A 23,317-nucleotide genomic window follows, 5' to 3' on the forward strand; every position below is an offset into this window, starting at 1 on the left:
GCTGGCCCTGAGCTAACATCCGTGCCCATCTTCCTCTACTTTATAGATGGGACACCTACCACAGTATGGCTTGTCAAGCGGTGCCGTGTCTGCACCCGGGATTTGAACCGAAGAACCCCGGGCAGCCAAAGCAGAACGTGCGCACTTAACTGCTGCGCCACCTGGCCCCACAAGATGGCATTTAATAACACTTGTTGGACCCCTGGGTGGGCAACTGCGTAAGTGTGTGCATAAGGAAAATGAGACCTGAGGAAGTTAAGGGAGGTATCAGTGTCACAACACTGGAATTAAAATTAGGGTTTCGTCACCCATATTCTAATTTTTTCCCCATTATGTTATCTTGCCTCTCCCTAGAAATTCATTCTCTAATTTGCTGAGTTGTCCATTTGGGTGTACTGTCAGTGAAAGGCTGTGTTCAGATGGTCGTCAAAGGTGGACTTCAACTAATGCCCCAGAACAACGTTGCATACACCACAGAATTTGCTTTTGCTGGCCGCTCTCCCAATCTTCACATATTAATGCTGTGCCAACAGCAATTGTCCCAGACAAGTGACTGTGCTGGCAACGTAGGATTCCTTTAAACAAAGTCCTTCACATGAATAACTAACAAGGAGTTCCATTTCTAGCTTTGCCCGATGCCTTTACACAACTAGAATATTTGTTTCAGTTGGAAAAATGTTCCAGGAAGCGTTGTATTGTGGTGGTGGTGGTGGTGGTTTAACTTGAGGGTTTAAAGATTTGAACTAGGAAATACAAGAGCTGGAGTGGACTCAAACATTTAGAACACAGTTTTCCTTCTGAAAGAACTGAGAAATAACAAGAGCCGGAAAGACTTGAAATGATCACCCTGATTCACTCCAAGGTATGTGTCTAAAGTGAACGTACATTGTTTTGCGGATAATTGAGACAGAAATATTAGATGATTTCTAAGTCATCTATTTAGTCCAGATATCAGCTATAAATTCTAAGTCCTATGTTAGTCAAGGAGTTAATGAGAAGAATTTCTAAGCCTGTCACTTACTACCTGTGTGACTTTGGAGAAATTATTCTCTCTGCATGTCAATTTTGACACATTTACGATTAGAATAATACTCCTTGACTCTCACAGTTGTTGAAGGTTTAGATGAGATATTTCAAGGTGCCTAGCAGTTTAGAAGCCGCTCAATTCCAGGTTAGATTATATTCCTTCCCCTTTTGATACTGGCTCCATTTTCAGAAACCCTTGCTACATTCCATGACTAAGTAGAAACACTGAGAAATCCAATATAACTTTATCAAAACCTTCTAATTTGCTTTTGTGTACAGAAGTCTAAAAACTCCCATAATATGTAGAATTTACAAAAATACCTAAGAATATCCAGAAGACACTTGGCCTGGTTAGCTTGATCTGCAATAATTCTGGTTCTTTTGTGTGCTTTTGGCCCCAATTTTGCAATAAGAATCAGAATATTAAGTGGAAACATTTTGGTGCCTATCACTTTCTCATGATCTTGACCCAGAAGTCCTCACCTATGCTTTTCATAATTTGCTTTCACTTTATTCAGCAACTATGTTTGAGGTACCAACATGTGCCAGGGCTTGAGGTGCTGAGGACACAGTAATGAACAAAACAATGGAAGTCCTCTCTGTTAGTGGGGAGGAGACAGACAATAAAACAAATAAACATGGTCTATTGGTGAGTGATAAGAATGATAGGGAAAAATAAAGCAGAAATGGAGATATAGAGTGTTGGGACAAGAGTTTGCAATTAGGGGCTGGCCTTGTGGCCGAGTGGTTAAGTTTGTGCGCTCTGCTTCGGCAGCCCAGGGTTTCACCGGTTTGGATCCTGGGCGTGGACATGGCACTGCTCATCAGGCCATGTTGAGGTGGAATCCCACATGCCACAACTAGAAGGACCCACCACTAAAATATACAACTATGTACTGGGGGGATTTGGAGGGAAAAAGCAATTAAAAAAAAGATTGGCAACAGTTGTTAGCTCAGGTGCCAATCTTAAAAAAAAAAGCTTGCAATTAAAATATAATGGTCAGGAAAAGTTATATAAGAAGATGAACCAGTAAAGACCTGAAGGAGGTAGGGAATGAGCCATGCAGAAATCTGGGGGGAGTGTAGAAGGCCTGGGAAGCACATAGGCCATGAGGCAGGAAAGTACCTGTAATGTTCACAGAACAGCAAGAAGGCCAGTGTGGCTATAGCACAGACAACAGACGAGAAAATAGTAGGACATAAAGTGAGATGGGTAAGGAAACAGAGAGAGGGCAGATTGTGTATGCCATTATAAGGACTTGTCTTTTACTCTAAGTGAAACGGAAGCCTTTGGTGGGCTTGAGCAGAGAGGTCACGTGATCTGACTTATGTTTTAATAGGACCATTCTGACTGGCGTGTTGAGAAATAGGCTGAAAGGCAGTGAGACCAGTAAAGAGATTATTGCAATAATCTAGTGGGAAATGATGCAAATATTTGCTGATGAATTGGATGTGGGGCGTGAGAGACAGAGAGGAGTCAAAAAGGACTGCAAGTTTTTTGGCATGAGAAAATAAAAGATGGTGTTGCCATTAACTTATGCACAGAAGACGACAGGAAGAACAGGTTTGGGAAAAATCAGCAGTTTGGGTTTTTTTTTTTTTTTTTTGAGGAAGGTTAGCCCTGAGCTAACTACTGCCAGTCCTCCTCTTTTTTGCTGAGGAAGCCTGACCCTGGCTACATCCGTGGCCATCTTCCTCTGCTTTCTATGTGGGATGCCTACCACAGCATGGCGTGCCAAGCAGTGCCATGTCTGCACCCGGGATTGGAACTGGCGAACCCTCGGCCGCCGAGAAGCAGAACGTGCGAACTTAACCACTGCACCACCGGGCCTGCCCCCGAGCAGTTTGGTATTAGCCATACTAAGTTTGAGATGATTATTAGACATCCAAATAGAGATGTTATGTAGGCAACCGGATATCAAGTCAGAGTAAAGGGGAGAAATCTAGGGTGGAGATGTAAATTTGGGTGTTAGCCTATACATGATATTTAAAGATGAGAAGACAGATATACATGTGTGTAGGGGCAGGCAGGTGGATAAGAGAGGTACATAGAGAAGTTAGTCTCATGGCTCAGAGGACTGGCTCCTTCAAATCCTTTGGCTGTAGGGTGTCTGAGAGAAGAAGAGGGAACCATTGAGCTCAACAGTTTTACAATCCTTCAAAGGAAAAAGATGATCAGCTATGGGAGAGCACTGGCTGGATTGGTGCCTGGGGTACGGCGGGAGGAAGCTCCAGGAACTACAGGTGAAATGGACAAAATGAGCCTACTGAGTAAGGGCATGGAATCCCTGACTCAGCCAGAGTGATTCAGAGAGAATCGTTCAGCATTCAGACTTCACAATATATTGCTCACACAGCGTGGTTTATCCATTCATACCTTTAAAAAATTAGTACTCTGGCTCAATAATTCTACTTTTTTGACATGAATCCTAAGGAAATTAATTGTGGTAAAATATTTATATGTACAGGTATTCATCACAGTGTTATTGATAATAATTTTTTTAAAAACTAGAAAAAATCTGAAAGTGCTCTAAGAAGGGGAATGGTTAAAAACATTGTCATATGTCCGTAGGGTGAAATATTATATAGCCATTAAAAGCACTGCTCACAACAATGCTTAGTAACATTGGAAATGACTACAGTATAATGTTAGATACAAATTAACAGAAAACCCTGTATTATGCATTTAGAGAACACACAATGAAAACAAATACACCCAATATTTGTGAGTGTTGGGCTTGTGTTTTTTTCTGTGATATATTTCTGTTTTTCCAAATTTTTCATCGGGACAGAAATTATTTTTATAATCATATTTTAAAATTTTGATTGAGAATTTTAAGCAAAGATTAAAATAAGAAATTCCTCAAGTTGGCCCCTATCCTCCTTGGGTCACTCTGTCTGGCTGCAGATTCCTCTGTTCATTTTGGTTGTGGGCTCTATGAGGCCTTGCGAATATTCAGCAGCCTATTCCTCGAACGAGTGGTTAAACATGCGTGATTGGGCAACAGGTCTCAGGATGGTGAATGAGAGCTGAGCTGGTGAAAACCTTGTGACACTGGCCTGGTGGATACAGGAGTGATCCCCTTGGCACATGGAACCTTTCAGCAGACTGGGATTTCACCCAGTGAGCTGGCAATGGGCCCTCTTGTTTCCAGGACACCTAGAACTCATCATTTGTGCCTGGATTGTTTATTCACTTCTACTCCTGAATTCTCTCTAGCAGAATCATTTCCTGTTTAAATCTCTTCAACTTTTCCTCTTTGACCTAGGACTGACTGTAAATTATCTCTGTTCTACAGTACATGAAACCTTCACAAAGGTAAGCCGTTAGTGATATGTTAGTCTGTCATGTAAAAAAGGCAAAATAATTGAGAGCTAAAGTTAGTCCATCTGATTTCGAATGACCAATAATAATCACAGGTGGTGCACCTACGCAAATTGGATTAGTACCTAGCATTTTCTGTATTGGTAAACCCACCCAGGTTTTTCCCTGGGAGGCTGGCTTAAACATCTTTCAACCTTTTTAAGATTGGGAAACCACCCAGGCCTCCCAGCTCTTGGCAAGCAACAGACTGACTTCATGTTACTCAGCATTTTGCTTCTTATGGAAATGCCAGTATCTGCACAACCGGTTTGCAAAGTCTGAAGATCCTCTGGGTGTGCCCACAAACACAGCAGCTTCAGGAAGAGAACTCAAAAAGACAGAGTGAGAACAGGGGAAAGGCTTTACAGCTCTGAGCAGCTGCAATCCGGTCTGTCAACAGCCTAGACTCCTCTTACTCCCTAGAGCTCTTCCTCTCTCTTCTCCTGGTTGCAACCCCAGATACTCTTCTGGAAGCATCTCTAATGATACCTTCCCCAGCCTATCCTAATCTGTTCCTCTTCTGTGCTTCTTATAACACTTTTGTTTATTTGGTTTTACTTACAAGTCTTCATTGTATCACTCTTATCTAAGTGAACCTTCTGTGTGTGTCTTTGTCTACTAGACTCTAAGTGTCCTGGACAGTTAGAGTGTCCTGGTTTGGTTTGCATCCCTCTTCCTTAGCACAATACCTGGCACTTATTAAATACAATGCTTGAATGGAATGACATTGAATCCTAATCTAAGGAAAGGATTTGATTTAGAGTAAGATCTGAGAATGCTAAGTCATGCACAACTGCCTTCCTTGGGTGGACCTGAAACCTTGGGTGGATCTCAATTACTCCTGGGCTTGTCACAGCCCCAGCAAAGGCACTGTCTCCTAGGGTTGCTATGGCCTGTAGGAATCTCAGCCTTCACTGGCCTTAGTATCTGTCTTTAAATGATATTGCAATTACATTTATTTTAACACTTCATCTACTAACATTGTAAAGACACTGAAAAAGACTAGCAAGGCCCTCTTTAAGGAAGAAAAGCAATTTCTTGAAGTGTTAACTTAAAAAAAAATACTCATGCACAAGAGATTAAACTTTTATTGCAGAACAATCAAGTGGAATATGATGAATTAAAATGATAATATAGATCTACGTTTATCGTGGAGGAGTTTGGGAATGCATTGTTGGGTAAAAAAATGTCTAAAGTAGTATATTTATTATGATTCAATTTTTTGTAAAAACGAAACAAAACAAAAGATAACTTCTATCTAAAATACGAGTACATATACCTAGAAAAAACTTTTGGAAAATTACACAGGCATTAATTTCTCATATAGTTAAAGTGTCCATAACAAGAATTGGATATAGCACAATTAGCTATTATGAAACATAATTTATATGAGCCACTCAGTCACAACTAGAACTAATCGAGAATTAGCATCATCAGAATAGAAAAAAGCTGCTGATTACGCTGGCTGTGAGAGACTGTGCTGCAAGCAGAACTGCACGGCAGAAGGGACAGGAAATGAGCGGGTACTGAATATGTGGAGAAAAGGGCAAGGAAGGAAGAGTTTCTGTTTTTGTAGTCTTTGATCCACCATTTTTTTTAACCTGGCAATAACCAAATACAATTATGGTTATGAAAACACATTTTTTAAATTTATTTTTTATTTTTTATTTTTTTGAGGAAGATTAGCCCTGAGCTAATGCCTGCTGCCAATCCTCCTCTTTTTGCTGAGGAAGACTGGCCCTGAGCTAACAACTGTGCCCATCTTCCTCTATATGTGGGACGCCTGCCACAGCATGGCTTGCCAAGCAGTGCCATGTTTACACCCAGGATCCGAACTGGCAAACCCTGGGCCACTGAGGTGGAACATGCGAAGTTAACCACTGCACCATTGGGCTGGCCCCTGAAAACACATTTGTTACTGAAATTATGGTGGGGAAAAAACTTCATTCTACTGTGAGTCTAAAACTTCTCTGTTCTCATTAAAATATGTTTTTAATCTTGGTTTTAAATTTAAATTTTTTTTGTTTTTTTGGTGAGAAAGATTGGCCCTGAGCTAACACCTGTTGTCAATCTTCCTCTTTTTGCTTGAAGAAGAGTGGTCCTGAGCTAACATCTGTGCCCATCTTCCTCTATTTTTTTGTATGTGGGATGCCGCCACAGCATGGCTTGATGAGTGGTATAGGTCTGCGCCTAGGATCCAAACCTATGAATCCCTGGCTGCTGAAGTGGAGCATGCCAAACTCAACCACTGTGCCACCGGGCCAGGCCCACATTTGATTTATTTGATAGGCGGCACCTTCATAAAGGACAAAACCTAAAACGTACATAATAGTATTTATACAGTGAAGAATTTTTCTCCCACTCCTACTGCCCAGTCACCTCTCGCCAGCTTCAATCAGTGTTACCTGTTTCTTTATATTTTTCGATAATTTGACATTTCTTAGGAATACACTTATTTTGGTAAAGTTGAATAACTATATACTAAAACATTAATATAGCTATTTTCTGGTGATAGGATTACAGGTAATATTTATCTCTTTATAGCTTTCTGTAAAAATTTTCCCCATTAAGTAAAAGAATTAAAGATAATTTCCATGGGGCTGGCCTGGTGGCGCAGCGGTTAAGTTTGCACGTTCCGCTTCTCGGTGGCCCAGGGTTCACCGGTTCAGATGCCGGGTGTGGACATGGCACTGCTTGGCAAAAGCCATGCTGTGGTAGGCGTCCCACATATAAAGTAGAGAAAGATGGGCATGGATGTTAGCTCAGAGCCAGTCTTCCTCAGCAAAAAGAGGAAGTTTGGCAGTACTTAGCTCAGGGATAATCTTCCTCAAAAAAAAAAAAAAGATAATTTCCAAAACCATTTTGTTGGACTCTGTGGTAGCATGCCTAAATCTTGCATTGTCATCACTTTTTAATGACTCCATTTCTCTGCTTCGAGTCTTCAGTCTTGGTTAACAGTACAGCTCAAGGAAAAAGATTTCCTCTTAAGATACTTTTTCTTCTCTACTCTTCCTTAATCCGTACCTTGTGAAAAAAATACACATGTAAGTCATATTGTGAGAAGAAATTTCTGACTGGAATTTCTGAGCGTTATTTGACCGATACTAATCAAATAAAAATAACTAATCAATATCTAATATGCTTGATTCTCTTAAGACATTTAAAGTAACAGCAACACCAGTAACACATTCTTAGGAGACATTTACCTTGCTGGGAAGAGTTGGGAAGATCATGTTTATTTTTAAAATTAGATATTAAAAAACTTGACAACTGGAGGTGGGCTAAGTGGTAAATGGCCACATGTAAATTTTATAAGTATGCATTCTGAGCTACTTTCACTATGCCTGGAGTCAAGTGTTTTTCCAGGCCTGCTCTAGGTGTGAGAATTTGGGCAATGGTACCATTTATTCATAAATACAATTTACCTGCTTTGGAGCAGACCACCTCGGACCAGGGGAAATACCAGCCTTGGTCTTGCTGCTATGCCACCTATAAATTCAACCCCAAATTTTACTTATTGTGTTTTCTCTTCTATGTTCTCTCCTCCTTCCCTTACTCTTATTCATCTTATTTTTCTTTCTGACAGAAGGCTGAGGTAAACCTAGGGTGGTAGAGTTGAAACGAGCACTGATCCGGGACTTAGGGAGCCAGGATTCTTGTCTAGTAGCTTAGGCAAGTCACTTTAGTGTTCTAATCCATCATTCTTTCATTCAACAAATATTTGATGAGCTCCTACCAAGTACTAGAGACTGTTCTAGGTGTTACGTGATTAACTGATTAAGTCATGACCTCTGCCCTTTGGGTCTGTGCACCTGCTCCCTTTACGTGTCCCTAAGGAAGCTGGATCTCAGGACAGCAACTGAAGCAGTGAGTGGACACTAGTATGTGGCACTCCCCGCATGAGGCAGTGTGCTAAATGTGGGCACCGTGACAACCGAGGAGCCCAGGGGCAGAAGGCATGGAGCGTGGAAGCCAAATAATGCTCTGTCGGATGATGACAGGAAGTAAAAGGTGGCAGCAGTGGTTTGGCTCTATGCCCTTGGACAATGCGAGCTGTAGAGAGGGCTGCCATTGTCAGAAAGCAAAGGAAGTGTGCACATCTGGGGCATCAAGTGAAGCCAACTCACCAGTGCAGCACAGTTTGTTATGATAAACAATCAACTGTCTGAAAGAGTCGCAAGAACGCAGGCTCACTGTGAGCCTTGAGGTAGAGAGATAGTAAGTTTGGCAGTCAAGGAGAGTTCAGTGAATTTTTTTTTTTTTTTTTTTAAAGTGTTATTTTGTTACATGTCAACCTTTACTACAATGTTACATGTCAACATATACTACAATTTTTTTTTTTTTTTAAAGATTTTTATTATTTCCTTTTTCTCCCCAAAGCTCCCCAGTACATAGTTGTATGTTCTTCGTTGTGGGTCCTTCTAGTTGTGGCATGTGGGACGCTGCCTCAGCGTGGTCTGATGAGCAGTGCCATGTCCGCGCCCAGGATTCGAACCAACGAAACACTGGGCCGCCTGCAGCGGAGCGCGCGAACTTAACCGCTCGGCCACGGGGCCAGCCCCAGAGAGTTCAGTGAATTTGAAGCAAATCATTTCGTAAAATCAACCCCCTAGTTCTATGGAGTGAGGGGATCTTCTTTCTCGCCCCAGGACCCAGCATTCTGTATGCCATGACACATTGAGGGGATGCAGGAATGAAAAAGCTTTATGGAACTTGAAAGTCTATAGGGAGCATATCCTTGGCGGAAAATTGGGAGAGACTGGCAATCAAAAGCTGAGCATTTTATCTCATGAAATAATAATGACACATAAAATGTTGTAAAGGAGTGAGTGGTCTTATCAACGACAATGCTCACTGTGGTGGATGGAGTAACATGTTGACGGAGAGGAGGACAGCCCTGTCCCAGCCCCTCCCCAGGACACCCTGAGGAAGTGACTTCCAGGAGCTTGAGGTTCTGGGGAAGGAGAGCTTTAGGACTAGCTTGGTGGCTGATGAAGATGGGCGCCGGGAGGGAGCAGAAAGGAGGCGAACTTTGGAGTCAGTGATTAGAAGGAAGAACTTCATTTTCACATTTTGCAGTTTACTTTTGTCCACGCCCAACACATTCTGAGACTCAGCTTCCTCTTCTGTAAAATGGATTAACTGCTACTACCTCCTACACCCTGTTCTGAACTTCTTCCTGTTTAGAGAATTGACTTGCATTAGAGGTTTACTTGGATAGATACATTCTTCTTTTAAAACACAAATATACCCTGGTAGGGCCAAGTCATTCAATCAAGAGAGACACAAAGCATCTTCCCACTCAAACTTGGAAGAGATCTGACGCTGCTGGTTCCTGGAGACAGGTCAGAGGGGGCTCTGAGTTGGGCTGCGCTGGATTCAGAGGTGTGGAGAGTAAATATTCAGGAAGAGACTGGTGGGCACGTCTGATCATACAAGTGTCTATGCAGATAACGACCTGAGGCAACTGTTAAAGGCTTGCTTGGGCGCTATCAGGAGACAGAGCAGGTCACCTGGGGGTGGTAGCAATCCAGCCCTTAGCAGAGAACAAGTCAGGGCCTCCTCCTGGCCAAAGCAAAGCTGAAGGGAGAAGGACCCTGAGTTGGAAGAAAGTCAGAGAGATGTGCCTTTGAATCCTGGCTGTGTTCTTTTTGGTGACCCTTGTTTTTTCATCTGTAAAAGAGAGATTATATGTAACTCGAAGTATTGTTGTTGTTAAAATAGAGGCATATGTAAATTCCTGGCATGAAGTAAACACTCAACAAATTACAGACAGCATTATTTATTAAGATGCCCATATGAAGGATAGGTAAATTCATGGCTGAAAGTAGAGAAGACAGGAGACGAGCAAAAAGGAGTTGGGCTGGAGTCTGAGGTAACAGATGAGATTTCTGCCAAGAAGATGCATGTATCATCAAGTAACACAGATTTTTAATAGGTCAATTTAAGGGCTGGGGCATCTGGCTGGTCAAAAATGAGCCCTGGCTGGCTGGAACCTGGGTGGGAAAGGTAATACTGCAGGTCAGCTGAGAAGTCTGATTTGTGGAGCCATGCCGTAGCCTCAGGACAAAACGGGGAGGAAGGGAGGCAAGGTTTGCCAGGTCCTCATGACAGAGTCCAGACGTGACTAATTTACACCGGAAACACTGTGTCAGAAAATTGAGTATATAAAAAAAATTGAGTGAGTGATAAATGGTTTCTTAGAAATGTAGCTCTTTGCCCTCAAACTGTTTAACCTCATTAGACTCCAGTGAGTTTCAGACTCTGGTACTGCCTCAAACAATGTGTGATATACACTCTTCTGTTTTCCCAAAATAGAGATAACTTTCTTTCAAAAGGATAAAGTTAACACCTACTCCTTGCAAAATAAATAACAAATAATATAGGAAAGTATAAAGAAAGTAAAATATCATTTTAATTTTCATTCATATGATTACCATTGAAGTAAAACTTTTTGTGAATTAGCCATTTCCACTCGTGTGAATTTCTTACTTTCCTCTTGTTACCCTTTAAAAAAATTATTTAACTAATAGGTTGCTTACCTTCCTCCTTATGGATTTGTAAAAGGGTTTTATGTAGTAAGGATATTAATCTTTGTCACATATTCCACTCATCTCCTGGTTTCGCGTCCGTCTTTTCACTGTGTGGTGGTATTTCTCACATAGAAGTTTTAAGATTTTACTTTAATTTTCTTTTCAGTCAATATTTCCACTCTTTAAATGCCCTACAAAATTAGAAAGAAGACCTTAAAAATTCAAAATCATAGTGATGGAGATAAAAGGATGACCAACAATACAAGAGTTTAAATATGTCGACGAAGATAATCCATAACCAATCTATAAATGAAAATTTGGGCGAGTTTATTCTGAGCTGAAATCTGAGGACCACGGCCCGGGGCCTTTCTTCCCAAAGGAAGAAAGGGCACCAAAGAAGTGAGGTATACAGAGTGGTTATATACCCCCAAACAGGAGATTTCACATATGATTGAAACGTCCCTCCCACAATAGTCACAAGATTGCCCTGTCAGCACAGCGCTTGATGGACACAGCAGGTAGTGGGTCTGCTATCTCAGAGGGCGTAGCAGGAGGCAAGTCTATTGTCTCGAGCTGGGCGGTCACAGGTGAGCGCAGCAATCAGTTTCTAGCCTAAGGAAAGATGCTTAATCCTTAAGGAGATGCCAACATTGGGAGGGGGAGGGAAGTTGCACCTTTATCTCAAGGGCCTTTGTTCTTGCCATCGGGAATATCTAAAGCAGATATACAATGCATGCTCAACAGCCACGGTCAGGCCCTTTTGGAAAGACAAGGTCAGGCCGAATTAGGTTTATACCAAATGGCTTCCTCATATTCTCCAATATATCCTATTGCTTGCCATTTTTATTTGTCAAATATAACTGCCAGATGAGTGGAACAGACAATAGGTGCTGTGGGAATTTGTGACTTTGTCACGATTAATTGCCCCAAGGAACTCCAGGGTGGGTTTGGAAACATTTAACTGTTTTTCCAAATTTTTTTTCCTTTTGTTATGTTAAGGAGATGCAATCACCAACCACCCTGAACCAGACCAAGCCTCACCACAAGAGCCACGCCTATGACCTATGCCTTCTTTTTAATGCTATGATGTCTCCAGGAAGAGCTTAGGCCTTATTACCATAACCTGCAGTGTATGCGGAAGCATGTTTTCCATCTGATCCTGTGTAAGCCAATACCCTTCTCTCCCTTTTGAATATTTATTCATCATCCAAAACAAAAGGTCCCTGCTCCCCTTTGTTTGAGGATGCCATGACTTTGGAAATGATTCTGCATGGTCTCCTATTTGCTGCAAATGTACTTTACTTTATGAGACAACTGCTTCTGGTGGAGAGTGATTTAGCTCGTCAGGAGGCAAACCCACTTTGGTTCAGTAACAACCTCACCAAATTCACCCAAGTCCTAACACCATGTGCTCTAGAGTTCGACTTGCTGTGTTTGAATCCTGGCTCTGTCAGTGACTAATGGTTTGAACTGGGGAAATTCGCTGAAGCTGCCTGTTCCTCCCCTGTTTCCTCACCTGTTTAGTGTAGGATTTTTGTGTAGGGTGTAGGAGTGTTGTGAAGTTTCTGGCATACTGTAAACTCTCAATAAATGTTAACTATTCTTGATAGCTGAGAGTTTTTAGGGCATGGCCTCGTGAAGAAATGGGACTGGAACTAGTCCCAGGATGGATGTAAGCAAGACTAGAGTAGAAAGGAGAGAAAATTCAAACCCAAGGCCCCTAAGAATCCATACAGGTCATGACCCACATGGCTGAGAGCTCTGATGCATGTTGTAGGGGTCACCTTGAGGAGTGCTCTGAAGGGTAGATGTGAAGTATGTGTACGAGTGGTGGAAAACAACAATCAGACAAAGAAAACAAAGAAACGATGAGCTGGAGAAGACAAGAAAGAAGTTACCAGAATTTCCTGTAGGAAGGACAGTTTTAAGTAAAAAGAAGAAACTGGAACGAAAGTGTCTCAGCCACTGTGTGAAAGGAAATGAAATTCAAGCTGCAGTCAGAAAAAAAAAGCTGCCAACGATTGATACTGAAATCAAAATAAAGACAAAATGTGCCCCAGCCCCACCAGAGTGGCTAAAATGAAAAAGATGGGTAGTAACAAATATTGGAACAAAAGGCACTGCTGCTGTAGGAGTGCAAATTGGTGCAAATCCTTTGGAGAACTGTTTGATAACACCTACTTAAGCTGAACATATGCACAACTCTACTCCTAGGTGTTGACCAGACAGAAGTGCATGTATTTGGTCACCAAAAGACACTCATGCCAATAGTAGTGCTAGCTATGAAAGCCCCCAACTGGGCACTACCCAAACGCCCACTCACTGAAAATGGACAGATACATTGTGCTATGTCCTCCAGGGGGAAGACTACATAACAAGAATGAAGGACTCACAACAACATGGATGAAACTCACAAAACTGAGCAAAAACAATGGACACAAAAGAGTGCCTACTGTGTGATTCCATATGATTCCATTTATACACAACTCAAAAACAGGCAAAACTAATTTCGGTGTTAGAAGTTGTCTTAGTCCATTCTGGCTGCTAAGTCATAGACTGGTGACTTATAAACAACAAACATTTATTTCTCACAGTTCTGGGGGCTGGGAAGTCCAAGATCAAGGTGCCAGCAGACTTGGTATCTGATAAGAGCCCACTTCCTGGTTCATAGATAGCCATCTTCTTGCTGTGTCCTCATATGACGGAAGGGGCAAGGGATCTCTCTGGGGTCTCCTTTAAAAGGGCATTAATTCCAATCACCTCTAAAGGCCCCACTTCCAAATACCATCACACTGGTGACTAGATTTCAACACATGAATTTGGAGGGGGGCACTAACATTCAATCTATAGCAGAAGTTGAGATATAGTTATTCTTGAGGGGTGGGCTATTGACCTACGTGGGCACAAGGCTGGGAGTGGGGCTGGTGTCTTTGGAGGGGCTGGGAGTGTTCAGTTTCGTAATTTGGGTGATGACTACATGAGTATGTACAATTTATAAAATATCAAAGTGTATATTTACTGCTTGTGCATTTTTCTTTACGTGTTTAATTCTTCAATAAAAAAATTAAAATATTTGCCCATATTAGACATTAATACAAATTATTAAAAAGACTTTGTTTACTTACAGAAGGTGTAGCTGCTTATTTTCAGCTTTATGTTGGTACAAACAATGATTTTGAACCTCATTTTCCTTATTTGTAAAGTATGGATGATAGTACCTGCTTCACAGTAGGTAACATAGGTGAAAGAGCTTTGAAAATGGTGAAATTGCATACAAATTGCTAGAGGGAGAATGCTTTGTCCCCACTCTTGATGTTTACTTTCTATTAGCACAATAGCCCTGGTCTCCCCCACACACTGCTCACTCCACCCAGGAGAGTGAAACTGATTGGTAAGTTTGGCAAGTAGAGTACATCCCTTTTCAATCTTTCCCTCTTGGAAAACCCCTGTCTAGTGCAAAAGGTTAGTGAACCTTAGAGAGGTTGAGTGCACTCTCCAAATTTAGACAGATAGTAAGTGACAGAGATATAATTTGAGCTCAGTTCTCTGATTACAAAGACCATGCTTTTAACCATTCCACATATGTCTGCCTGATAAGTAATGTGTTAAATATAAAGTAAACGCTGTGTTGTACGGTACAGCTAAGAATACAATAGCAATTCAGGGAAGGGAGTGTTCTCTGCAGGGATCAGTTAAGGATGACTACGGGAAAGACTACAGGGGTCGACTCCTGCTAAATTCTGTGCAAACCCCAGGAGCCAGCTGGAATGAGCGCTAACCTCCTTCCAGGCCACTCCAGAAGAGGTGTCTGTTATTGGCAAAAACAGCTAGCAGAGTTTACCACAGTGCCACTTGGCTGGGCCCCAGCACTTACCCAGTTTCCTACAGTTTGTTCTTTACCTCTGTTGTTGTTTGCTTTGAGTTCCTCCGGGATTGACCTCATAAGACATTCTAAGATATGAGATGGGGCAGGAATCCTATTTTCAAGCACCTGAACTCTGAGAATATGCAAAGGGCATGTTAACAGCCTTTCATATAGGAAGATTATTTATTTTTATTGAGGTGTAATTTATATTCAATAAACAGCATTGATCTTAGATGTTCAGTGAGCTGGGTTCTGACAACTTTATACAACCACTAACCAAAACAAGATATGAAACATTTTTACCACCCCAGAGGCATACTGTGTGATTTTGTATGTGTGTCTGACTGTTTTCACTCAACATAATATCTTTGAGATTCATCTATGTCATTGCATTTATCAGTAGTCTGTTTCTTTCTATTGCCAGATAGTTTTCCATTGTATGGATATACCACAATTTGGTTCTCCGTTCTCCCGTTGGTAGACATTTAGGTTACTTCTAGCTTTTGGCCACCGTGAATAAGGCCTTTGTGTGAACATGTGCTTTCATTGCCCTTTGGTAAATACCTAGGAATGTAACTGTTGTGTCATGTTTATCATTATAAGAAACTGCCAAACAATTGTCCAAAGCGTCGAACCATTTTACATTCATACCATCAATGTTGCTCTGCATCCCAAGGGAAAATTTTTTATAAAGCCAAACTATGATGACATCTTAGTAAAGAATATTTATCGCAGTGTCTAGGGCGGGAAGGATTTCTGTGGGAATCCTTTGGAGGGAGGAAAAAACAGCAAACAGAGGGGAGTGGATTGGCACTCACTAAATAGTATTCACCAGGAAGCCAGCCCGAGGGGACCACGTGGGCAGCAGGCTCCATAGCTACCAATCAAGGCTGTGTTCTCAGCTGATGACATTCATTCCACATGCCAGGCCCTCTGTCCATGATCCAAGCAATCTGGGCAACTTATTGTTTTTGCTCAAGTTGCGCTTCATTGAAATTCTTTCTGGAGTGTCCTTTTCGGTCACAAGTTCTCTTTCTTGTCTGAAAGCCAAGACCGTGAAGCTTAGTACAGCAAGGCTTTTTGAATTTGTGCTGCTGACTTCACCTCCAGTTGTGGTATCGACACTGGCTAACCTGCCCCAGCCCCTGATCAGCTTTCCCTGGACTTCTACGGGGTTGAGAGCAAGTTATTGTTCATCTTTTGGCCTCCTCCCCCCAGGTTACTTTTCGCAAGGTTTTGGTTTGTTTTTTATGCTATTATATTCAACGGAGGGTAAAACCTTTGGCTCTGCTTTAAGATGATTTCATTTTGAGACAAAACCTCATTCTCTCTGAGTTTTTCTTTTAGGATATCACAACAGAGGCCAGAAATAGTGTGGACCAGCCCCCAAAGGAATTAATCTTAATTTTCTTCAGGCATGGCTGATCCTGGCTATGTCATCTTATTGATTTTATCCTATTAGTAAAAATTCTTGCTGAAGTAGGTGACCGGCAGTCCTTATTCCTTAGCCAAATTCTGGATGATAGGCTGGGGCTCCAAATTTGGGCACAGCCAGGCTTCAACTCCTATTACTTACTCTATTCCTCTAATTGGCACTTGCTGCGAGTGCTTGGTGATAAAAATACAAGCCCCCATTTTCTTCTTCCTTCCCTTACAACGGAGGATTTGTCCCTCCTCCTGTCAAAGGCAAATTCTTCCACATATATTCTGGATCCTGTTCCATTCTGCTGTCTCAGAGAATGTATTTAATTGGTTATTATCTGCAGCAGAAATGATTGTGCTCCTAAATTCAGGTTTCTATCTGCCGTAGTTTATAGTTGTTGCTAGAAAGTGGCTGCCCAGCCAAGGCTATGTTCCCCAACTTCTCTTGCCTTTAGATGAGGCCATGCAACTAGTTCTTGTCAATATAATGTGATTAGAAGTGACATGAGTCACTTCTTGACCTAGTATCTTAAAAAGCAGGAATGCTTCTTTTCCCTTCCACTCACTTGGTACAAGGGGTACAGCAAGGTTGGAACCCACATATTAAAGATGAGCGATCCACAAGATGGCTGACGCCTGAGTCTCTGAATCTTCAGTTGGAGAGACCCACCTGCCATTAAGAACTTTTGTGACACCTTTATGTGAGTGAGAAACAAATTTCTATTGTGTGTGTTTGACCTACTTATATATTGCAGGGTTCTTTTGTTGTAGCAGTTATCATTGCCCTAATTAGCACATTATTTTTCTTTCATCTACATCTTCCACATTTCTCTCTGCTGGAATCTATCTATCTGCTTTCAGACATGACCAAGCATCTTCCACTTTTAAAAAAACCTTCCTGGGGGCCAGCCCCGTGGCCACTGGCTAAGTTTGCACACTTCGCTTCAGCGGTCTGGGGTTTCACTGGTTTGGATCCTGGGCGTGGACAATGGCACCACTCATCAAGCCATGTTGAGGTGGTGTCCCACATGCCACAACTACAAGGACCCACAACTAAAATATACAAGTATGTACTGGGGGGATTTGGGAGAAAAAGCAGGAAAAAAAGAAGAAGAAGAAGATTGGCAACAGTTGTTAGCTCAGGTGCCAATCTTAAAAAAACAAAAACAAAAAAAACCTTCCTGATCCAGCTATTCCACTTCTGGATATTTATACAAAGAACATGAAAGCATTAATTCAAAAAGATATATGCACCCCTGTCTTCATTGCAGCATTATTTACAATAGTCAAGACTTGGACACAACATAAGTGTCCATTGACAGATAAATAGATAGGGAAGATGTTGTGTATACATACAATGGAATACTACTCAGCCATAAAAAAGATGAAATCTTGTCATTTGCAATGATATAGATGGACTTTGATGGTATTATACTAAGCGAAATAAGTCAGACAGAGAAAGACAAATACTGTATGATTTCACTCATATATGGAAGATAAAACAACAACAGACACATAGATACAGAGAACAGATTGGTGGTTACCAGAGGGGAAGGGGAGTGGGGAGAGGGTGAAAGGGGCAAAGGGGCATACTTGTATGGTGATGAATGAAAACTAGACTTTGGGTAGTGAACGACATGTAATGTATACAGAAGTCAAAATATAATGATGTACACCGGAAATTTACATAATGTTATAAACCAATGTTGCCTCAGTTTAAAAAACAGTTAAAAAAACAATAACAACCCTCCTCTGACTCCACATTCCTGCTCAATTTTCTCATTACCTCCTTTCATAGACAATCTTATCAGGCAGGTTGTCCATGCACAGTCTTAATTGCTTGCTTCCCATTCACTCTCTACCCTAATCCATGTGGTTTCTTTGCCACCACTCCAATAAAGCTGCTCTTGCTGAAGTCCTCATTAACTGCCATGTTTCCAAATCCAGCAGACATTTTAGGGTTCTCATCGTAACTCTCAGGATTTAACAGAGTCCACCACACTCTCCTTCATGGCATCTTTTCTTCTGTTGATTCCTTGAAACAAATCTCTTAAGAGAATGACTCACAGGCATTTCAAATTTATCCTATCGAAAATTAATCTTCAACCCCTACCCCTCCATTTTCCCATATCTATAAATGGTATTTCCATCCACCCAGTGGCTCATGTCAGATATCTGAGGGTAATTTTTGACATAGCCTTCTTTCTCACCATTTGTAGCCAATTAGTCATCACATTCTGTCAATTTTACATCCTAATTTTTCTCAAATGTAGATACTCTTCTTCATCTCCACTCTTCCTCACAACCCCTTCCATTCTCCAGATGTATGCTTAAAAATATAAACCAGATAATGTCACTTTCCTCTTAAAATCCTCCAGAAGATTCCCACTCTACTTAGGATTAATTCTCTAATTCTTAGTAAAGCATACAGACTTTTATATGATCTTGCCCCGTCTATGTCTTTAGCCTTATTGAGCATCACTTGCCCTTTCTCATTATATTCCAGCTTTTCATTCAAATCTTTGAAATCTTCAAGTTTTTTCCTACCTCAGAACCTCTCTAACTGCAAGAGCAAAAACTAGCTCAAATAAACTTAAGGAAAAAAGGGAATATAGTAGCTCATGTAAGTAAGGAGCCTAATGTCCAGCTAACTTGAGGCATTGCTGATTCCAGAAACTCAAATTATGACCTTATTACTCTGTTGCTTCATCTTTTAGCTCCACTTGTCTTTGATTTGATTCCTTTCTAACACAGACTGTCATCATGGAGGCAAGATATCCACTGTCAGAGATGTCTATTTGTGTAGTGAAGAATTAACCTTACCCAAAGAAATGTCTAGCCTTTGCCTTTGGCTTCTCGGAGGCCCTTGGAATATCATGCTTTATAAGAATGTCTCTGTTTGCCTGAGGACCATAGGCCAGCCAGATAGTAACAATGTGAGTTAGACTGGAGGCTTGGAGCCACATCAACAATGTGACTTAGGGTGGAGACTTTGAGTCGTGTGCTATCAGTTAACCTCTGGAAGGGCTGCAGGCTGAGACAAGCCATGTGGGCAATCAATCATGTTTAGGTGATCAAGCCCCAATAAAAACTCTGGACGTTGAGGGTTAAATGAGTTTCCTGGTTGGCAACACTCTGTGTATTGTCACACAGAGAGTACTGCTATCATGACTCAAATCAGAGGTTCTCACAACACCCTACTTGAGTTTGATTAATTTGCTAGAGTGGCTCACAGAACTCAGGGAAACATTTGTGTTTACTAGTTTATTAAAGGATATGAGAAAGGATACAGATGAACAACTAGATTAAGAGATACATAGGGAGAGGTCTGGGAGGGTCCTGAGCACAAGGGCTCCTGTCTCCTTTGGAGCTGAAGTGTGTCATCCTCCTGGTGTGGATGTGTTTGCCAACTGGGAAGCTCTCTGAACCCGCAACTATTGAGATTGTTGTGGAAGTCCTCATGCAGGCATGATCAATAATTAACTCCATTGCCAGCCCCTCTCTTCTCTCTGGAGGATGGGGGTGGGGCTGAAAATTCCAAGTTTCTAATCGTGGCTTGGTCTTTTTCATGACTCCCCTATCCAGGAATCATCCAGGACTCTACTCATAGTCACCTCATTAGAATAAAAGATACTCTTATCACCCAGGAAATTCCAAGGAATTTAGGAGCTATGGTGTCAGGAACCAGAATCAAAGATCAAACATTATAACAAAAGATGCTCCTAGTACTCTTATCGCTTAGGGAATTACAAGGGTTTTAGGAGCCCTTTGCTGGGGTCTGGAGATAGATGACAATACATACTTTTTCTTTTATCTCACAAATAAAATATTTTCCCTATTTATAGATTTTCCCTATTTTGTGAATATTTCTGATTATTTGAGTTTTCAGCAATCTTTATAACACTCCTTGATTTTTAGTTAGTGACTTACTACATCCCCATTCTCAATCTCAATGGTTCTGGTGATATTTCCATCCCCAACCCAGAGATACTCTGTCCTATGACAGCCTAGCATTCTCCAGGCTGTAGATTTACTTAAGGGATGACACATGGCCCATAACAGCCTTTAAGATTCAATAAAAATCTTTGCTAAGGCTTCTGGATAGGGGTGGACACTCTTTCTCAATGGGCTTGAACCTGAGACAATTGATGCTGGAACTTCTGCAGTCATTTGCTCCCATTTGGAACCTGAGGCTGAAACTAATCAGTGGAGGGTAGCGCTGAGAGATGAAGAAAAACCATATCCTAATGATACATTTTACACTCTGAATCCAGCTGTGTCTAAAGCCCACACTCTCCCTGGATTCTAAGCTACACAATCCAATAAATTCCTTCTCTTGAGTAAGTCAGTTTGAGTAGAATTTTCTGTCTTTATTACCCAGAAAGCTCTTAACTAAAATATCCTATAATAATATACTCTCACTTGATCGCATTCCCATACTTTTTCTTGGGAGGAAGAGAAAGGAGTGGAGTTACAGCTAATTTCCTGCAAACTGCAATGTATATAACAATAGGATTGGCTACAAAAGAAACAAAAAACTGAGAAGTCATTTCACCAGGATTTAGTTGCACACTCTTTGTATGAAATGCTTTATTTGGTGCCATTCTCTTTCAGGTTAGTGATGAGAGGGCATCTTCTCTTCCCTCTAGGACAGACTTAATCCTTATTGCTGATCTCTTCCCTTGCCAGCTGACAGGCCTTCCAGAATTTCCCCCAGTGAAGTCTGATGCTCTAGATGGCCTTAACGCAGCTGAAATTCCCTCTAGCTATCTAGACCCACATCCTTCTCTTTTCTGTCAAATGTCATTGCAAATCTGTCCTGGAAATAACCTGCTGCAAGCCTTTCCAATCTTAGAATAGAATTTCCAGGTACCATCTATTTGCACATAATATACCTGTCCAAAAGTTAAGCCTAACTAATGACTCCCTTTTCTGATTGCCAGCCCTGCAGAAATAAGAACAGAGAGAAATTCTATAGGAATTCTTTTCAGGTCAGAAGAATCCAGTATACAGAACCATTTCGTTGGCAATAATGGTTTCAGCACAAGATGTTTTTAGACTTTCTTCTAAAATTTCAAAGCGTTCGATATCTCCCAGGACAAGATGAATTTAGTCTGTGCCCTGGTTAATGAATCCAGCAATTGATTTCATTTGCAAAATGATGAATGTTTCAACCTCCCAGGAAGCTAACGTTCCCGAATTGGACGTCATCCTTCCAATAGATGATAGGAACATAGTGAATGACAATGATTCGGTAGAACTTTTTTGTCATCAGTACTTATAAGAATTGACATAACAAGTTGTGAGGTTGTGCTGGTGCTTCTCAAAGGATCACAGCTTTTGAAAGGGGACAAGTGACCAAAGAATAGACATACACCAATCTCTTTCACATGTGAAGTGGCATAACTCGTGATAGTAATACTTAACACATGTGTGACCAAAGACATAGAACGACATCATTTTCTAAGCACAACAAAAATAAAAGGGAGGATTGCCATGTTCATCATTTTTTCCTTAAATATTCCTAGAATATACACAAAAATAGGAAGACTAAAAGAATGGAAGTCACATGGTTTACAGCAGAAAATACTCTGGGCTCAGAGTTAGGGGACCTAAACTTTGGCCCTGTTTGGTCCTCAGCAAGTCATTTCTATTTGGGCCTCTCCTCATGTCTGAAATGAAGTATTGAATAACTACAAAGGAAGCATCTGGCTGTGAATCTGGATTACTAAAACAGAGCACTTGCTGAGGTAACTCTTCTCAGTTTCAGTTCTGTACGTGCTCTAAACACAAAATGTTTATGTATCTCAAAGAACTTTGAAGATGATCACGGTAGCTAAAACGACTTGAGCTGTGAGAAAAGGAGAGCTTTAGTGTCAATATTCTTCATTCATTCACTCACTCATTCATTCATTCATTTACTCACAAATACTTTAGAGCACTTAATAAGCACCAGGCACTACTACAGGTGCTGAGATACAGCAGCGAACAAATCAAAGTCCTTGTCCTCCTAGAGCTTATTTTCTACAGGTGAAGATACATTATAATCAAATGAATATGTAAAATGGAGTGGGTCAGAAGGTGATAAGTGCTGTGTAGGAAAGCAGAGCAGAGTGAGAGATAAGGAGTGCTCGAGGCTGCCCTTCCATATACAGTGTCCCTGGAGAAGATGGCATTTGAAGAGAGACCTAAAGGAGGTGAGAGAGTAAGTCAGGTTATTTCCCACTTAGGAATAGCAAGTCCAAAGGCTCTTAGGTGGAAGTATGTTTGACATGTTTTACGAGCAGCAAGAAATCCTGGGTTGCTGGAGCACAGTGAGCAAAGGAAAGAGTGGGAGAAGATGAAATCAGAGGGAAGGAAAAATAGCACAAGAAGCTGGTCTCTGCTGTTTACTTGAATATGAATTGTCTCTATTCCCTTATTTGTGGATCCTTTGCTGCTAAAGTTGGGTAGGGGGAAATATACTGTTCAGTCTAATTGTAATATCTGTTTGGATGTGGGTGGGATCAGAACCTGAGAGTTGTCATCATTACCGGCCAGCAACACAAGTTGTTCCTTGGAGAATAAAACAGCATTTCCTTCATTTTCAGCAAAGTTTGACTTATTTTATATCAGGATCATCTGTCCTTCCTTTCCCCCCATTGTCCGCCTGCTAACTAAGATAAGCATGGTGGGACAGGCACTCAACATCCATTCTAACCTCCTTCATGTGTGTGTTCTGGTACTGCAGAGACTGCATATCTAAAAACCATGGAGCTGGAGTTTGGGATATGAAGTCATTGCACTCACATCAGTTAGGCAGGCGAAAGTAAGGCTTTCTGCTTCTCTCACTGTCTCTGTGGTCCAACATGCCTTTTCTGCAGCACATTCCAGAGTCCAGTTGCTAGTTTCACAGAGGGCACAAGGCAGGTACAAAGGTGGCAGCAGCAATGGCTTTCAGGGCCACATTATTACTTCCACTAGCCCTAAGCACTCTTGCCTTGATGGGCCCCTTCTTCCATTAAAAAAAAATAAAAAATTATATTCTAGGACTGCATTGGGATAAAGATGAATGTATTATTATTATTATAGAGTAAGAGATTTAATTCAGCCTAAAAGTTCATTTTT

The 23,317-nt window shown here is 41.3% G+C and overlaps 2 long non-coding RNA genes across 2 annotated transcripts in view; one reads left to right on the forward strand and one right to left on the reverse strand.

The window, feature by feature from the left end:
- Positions 1–705: 705 nt before the first annotated feature.
- Positions 706–14,048, forward strand: LOC139044847 (uncharacterized). Its single transcript, XR_011502170.1, has 3 exons — positions 706–862; positions 4,296–4,345; positions 11,923–14,048. It is a non-coding gene; the product is annotated as an uncharacterized lncRNA (long non-coding RNA).
- The window catches only part of LOC123283823 (uncharacterized), a 29,356-nt gene continuing 14,775 nt past the window's right edge, over positions 8,737–23,317 (reverse strand). The window contains exons 3-4 of the long non-coding RNA XR_011502169.1: positions 10,933–11,114; positions 8,737–10,063 (exon numbers count right to left, since the gene is read on the reverse strand). This is a non-coding gene — a long non-coding RNA (uncharacterized lncRNA). The remainder of the gene's footprint in view (positions 10,064–10,932; positions 11,115–23,317) is intronic.

The sequence above is a fragment of the Equus asinus genome, chromosome 3 (assembly GCF_041296235.1).
Source record: "Equus asinus isolate D_3611 breed Donkey chromosome 3, EquAss-T2T_v2, whole genome shotgun sequence".
NCBI classification, from domain to species: Eukaryota; Metazoa; Chordata; class Mammalia; order Perissodactyla; family Equidae; genus Equus; species Equus asinus.